Source organism: Penaeus monodon, chromosome 16 (genome assembly GCF_015228065.2).
Source record: "Penaeus monodon isolate SGIC_2016 chromosome 16, NSTDA_Pmon_1, whole genome shotgun sequence".
NCBI classification, from domain to species: Eukaryota; Metazoa; Arthropoda; class Malacostraca; order Decapoda; family Penaeidae; genus Penaeus; species Penaeus monodon.
Window position 1 is genome coordinate 15,249,894 of NC_051401.1, and position 5,345 is coordinate 15,255,238.

The window sequence follows — 5,345 nt, forward strand, 5'->3', positions numbered from 1 at the left end:
GAAATGAGATTTTGATTTAAAATTGATTTTTAAATTTTAATTATTTTGAATAGTTTAAATCGAGAATTGTAAGTGGTTATGGCATAAGTCTTTACCTCAGTTTAAAACATATTATTATATAATTATTTTATCTTTATTTTTAATTTATTTTTTTATTTATTATATAAATTGAGATGGGGGATACTTAATTGGATTGACGGAATTTTTTAAATATTAAACCATTTATTTTTTTTATTTTTTCTTTATTTTTTTAAAATTTTTAATTATTATTAATAATTTTATATTATATTATTATTATTATTATTATCATTATTATTTATTGTTACTTTGTTATATGAAAAGGCTTCATTATTTTCTATTTAATTTTTAAAGTTTTGGTATAGATTGGGGGTAATTCTTGTTATAACATAAATAAAAATACGTTTACGGTTTTATTTCATGTTTTATTTTATCATTGTTTTAATACTAATGATTCTGATTACAGGGTTGGAAGTCTTATTCCCATAGGTTAACCTTTCACCGAGGGTAGTATTATAGTGCCGCGGGCCTCGCGGCCGGGCTTATATCGTCGCCCTAGCTGCCAAACCACTCATGCCGAATACCAGCATCCATGCCGTTTCTTCGTAATACTACGAGGGTATGTTGTATTTTCAGTTTTCATATTTTCTAAAGTCTCTACTTGCCATATTTTTGATAAATCGAGACTGAAGGATTTTTTGTTGTTATATAGACTCCATAGTTGATCATTATTCAGTCTATAGTCTGAATGAAATAAGCATGTGCGGCATCATGGAGTTTGAAATCGGTGTTTTTTTTTTTTTTTTTTTTTTTTCCATAGTAAAAATGAGAATGTGTTAAAACGACTTAATCACATGCTTTTGCGATGATTGTAAAAAAAAATAAAACTCATGGCATATCCATACATAACCATGGCATGTACATACATGCCCCTGGCAGATAGTCCCGCCATGCCATGGCATGTGGCAACATGCCCCCGTTGGCAAGGGTTAATACAAAGAGCAACAATTGAGTAACTCAAAATAGTGCTTTTCTAGGATTCAGAGTTTGTTTTTCCAGGGGAAGTGTGAACTCTCTGATATATTTTATTTGGTATTGGATCTGTTTGATCAGATCATTTGGTGTGGTTTGGAAACTCAGAATTCTGAACATCTTGGTCAGGTGTTCCTGTAAGTTTCAGGACATTATTTCAAAACTTTTGAATTATTTTTCACAAATAATTACCTTTCAGTCCTTTGTTTGAACCTGGAAATTGGGGAAGGACAAACGGTTACGAGGATGTATGGGACATTTAGCCCACAGTCTACATGCGGGACTCCGGGAGTATGCAGCCACCAGGTAGCATTCATGTTGATTTATCTTTTTTTCATGAAATTTGGTTCTCTAATTAAATTGGATATTCAGATTGTATTACCATTCATGTTTATTCAAATATACTGAGCCTTTTATATATGAAATATGAGCTTTTTTTTGATTGATTTCATAGTTAACCCAAGTATATGTTAAAATTGAAAACACTTTTTTTTTAAGATTCTTTATTTTTTATATTCTTAAGACTTATGATAAACTGATAGTTTCATAATCTACAAAAAATATTGTTAGGATAGAAGGCTTTAAGAGTAATATGCGTTTAGCATTGCAAGAAGTGAAAGGAACCTCATGTGCAACACTGATAAGATATAATACATGTATGTATAACAAGGATTGTTCTTTGGTAAAATTAAATGTAAAATAAACTTTGTAATAAAAATTGATTTTTTCATTTCAGTGCATTCAAGGATTCCCGGTTTCAGCCAATGCTAGAGATGATTACCCGCCTTGGAGTTTCTGTTTCTATTTTGCGACACTTTGAAGATGGCGGGATTACAGGGATGGGATATTGGGGTGCATGGGATTCGGATAGAGTTTTTGAATGAGCGAGGTGCCAAGCGGGCAGCTACTTACCTGCCAGAGGTCGCTCCTGAACAGGGTAAGAGTGATTTTTCTTAGTTCCCAAATTTTTATATTGGCATCAAAACTTACATTGTAAAGCACCTATAATCTGTGTGTATTAATGACAGATTTGTGATTTTATATTAATCTTTTGATTTTTAGGAGATATGGAAAAGGCATTAACATTGTCAATCCTTTTTGGTTGGGGTCATGAGCAGACAATTGATTTTATTACTCAGAAAGGAGGATATAAGGGTCCTGTAACAGGGAAGTGCGACGTAGCTCAAACAACCGTTACCAGAGTGAAAAGATCTCAGTTACTTCCAGGTAAGGTTATTTTTTTGAGGGGAAGAGTAAAATGTAAAGGGAAAAATTTTTGGAGTATGTGCTTTTCCATGCACATACAATACTTAGGATGCTGCTTGATCATCCTGCCTCTCCAAAGGGACACCTGGACTCAGGCTTAAGGAGTGCATTTTTGACATACACATGTATAAGATGCAGAAAACACACTGACATACCTTACCCATTATACCTTAGCGCAAATATACATGAACACATGTACCAATAAATACATACATATTAAAAAATATCATGCACAATGAACACACATATACATGCATGCCTCCACACAGGCACTCACCTGCAGACCGGCACACACAAACCACACCACACAACACACCACACACACACCACATACACACACACACACACACACCACACACACACACAAACACACACACAAAACACACTTATACACACAGCACTTACCACCCCACAGGCACTTACACACAAAAAGGCACTTACACACACAAAAGGACTACACACACCAGGAACTTAAAACACACATACACATACACATACACATACACATACACATACACATACACACACAACACACACACAACACAACACAACCACACACAACACAAACACACCACACACACACACACACACACAACACAACACACTTACCACACACACACACCCCACACACAACACACACCACACACACCACAACACACACCACACACACACACACACACACACACACACACACACACCCACAACACACACACAACCCCAAAAACACAAAAACAAAAAACATGATAACACATAATACACACAAATACAAAATCTGATCTTTATATTTAATTTAACAATAATAAAGATAGTTTTAAACAAAATTTATACATTTTTTTTAAAAAATTTTTTTTTTATAATATTAATTGTATTTCAATTTTTATTAAAATATTTATTTTATTTAATAATTTAATATTTATATTTTATTATATTAATTTTTTTAGATATATAGTAAGATATTTAATTATATTATATTTTATATTATTTACTGATTTTTTAAAATTTTTGTTTCACATTTTTAATCTTTGGGGGGCATGTCTATAGCCATCTTGAAAAATCATTCTCATGAGGGGGTATGGCATAACAAGTCGGTGGGAAGGGGCCACTTTGCACAGGAACCCCCCGCAGAAAGCAAAACCCCATTGCTAGAAGTTACGGGTTTTGAGAGAGTTATTTTTTGATATGATTGCTTCTATTAAATAAATGAATTTTTTAATTTTGATTTTTAATAAAATTTTAACCCCTTATTAAGAAAATATGAAATAGCTAGCAAAAGTTAAGCTTAGAACGGGCAGAGACACTTTTTTTTTGGTCAATAGTTGGGAAACCATAATTTTCATTATGGAAGGAATTCGACCTTTTTTTTTGAACTTTTTCGCACAACAGCTAATATACCCTTTAGTAACTTTTTTGTCATTAGCAACCATTAATTCAGTTCCCAAAGAAGATAGTAAAACCATAAAAAGGGGTATAATGGATTGTAGTTCAAATTTTGTAAGGGGGAAAATTTTGGGATGTTTTTTGGTTTATGCATTTTTTTAAAAAGCTTCGGGCTTCGTACAATAAGACTTTGTTGTATAAGTAAATTGAGTTTTTTTTTCCTTTAAAGTTCTTCATTGCTTAGCTGACAACCGTAAAATTTCCTCATTCCCTTTTTCGCCCCCACTATCGGTGCAATCATATAGAATATTTTTGTTTATCAAAAGTGAGATGATTGATATCATCTGGTTTTGAAAAAAAAATTAAAAAATAATGAAAAAAGTTTTTTAAAACTTGAACTGTTGTTTGGGAACCCAAAAAATACTATCAGTTTTTTTGAATCGGTAGGTTCTAGAAGTTAAAATTAAATTGTATACACTGATTTTTTGCTTTGGGAGTTTTTGATTTTTTATAGTCAGTTATTTTCTGCCCTTAATCCCCTTTATTTTTTCCAGTTCATCCCGGATTGTGATGATTCCTGGAAATCATTTTTTTCTTATCAGTATAGAAATTTTGAAGGAATTGGAATCAACAGGAACCTTTTCCCAAAATAATTATTTAGTTTTTTTGCTATAACCCCGGGCCTACTTCCTAATTTTTTTCTCATAGGTTTCATAGGGGGGAAAAAAATTTAGTATTCATCTAAAAAATTAAACATATCCTATTTCTTTTTGTTAGAATTTTTTGAATTGAAATTTATTTTCTTTGGAATGCTTTTTCTCTTGTTTCAGTTAATTAGTTGACAGTAATCTTTGATACTCAGTTTTTTCATGTATTATGTGTTATTTGAATATCAAGAAATGGTTGGATGAAATAATTAAATTAGATAGTCCTTCTGTTACTGCCCATTTATTCTTTTGGAACATGTGAATAAACAAAAGCAATTTTGTCTGATGGCTGGAGTAAGACTGAATGGATGATGGTTCTGGCAAGGGTTTAATTGTTATAAACAAGATAGAACTGATATAAGTTTATCCTTTTTCTTGTAGGAATACATGAGCTACTGGAGGAACCGTCGGTGCTAGCATTCGCAAAATTTTTAGGGATGGGAGATGTGGGACTCTTGGCACTGGAGGTCTCAGTGGTGGGGGTGGAGGAGCAGCTATAAACAGGGGCAACGAAACATATGGATGTGGTGGACAGAGCCTCCCCATCCTCATACCCAGCAGCAGCAGAACCACCAGCCTTCTTACAACCACTACAACCATAACAGCCAGCTGATGATTCATCAGAACAACCATCAACTTCTTCCTCACAACGACCACCACCACCATCATCTTCAATATCATCATCCTCATCATGCCAACCCCAGGTCCCCATCACCCTCCACCTCCACCACTATGCCACAAGAGGCAGTAGTAGCAGTAGCAGCAGCAGTATCAACAGCAGTGGCAGAGCTTCAGCCACCATCACCACCACTACCACCAATACGAACACTCCACCACTGGGGTTTGACACGGTGGGTAACTCAGGTCTCGGCGCATCTCTCTGTGTGTGTCACCACCTCAGGGCATAATGAACTGGCTCTGTGTGGCCCTCCAGCTCAAGATGTG

General features: G+C 34.2%; 1 pseudogene; it reads left to right on the top strand.

Annotated features, from left to right (window-relative positions):
- Positions 1-1,261: 1,261 nt before the first annotated feature.
- LOC119582946 lies at positions 1,262-2,417 on the top strand (annotated as a pseudogene).
- Positions 2,418-5,345: the final 2,928 nt, after the last annotated feature.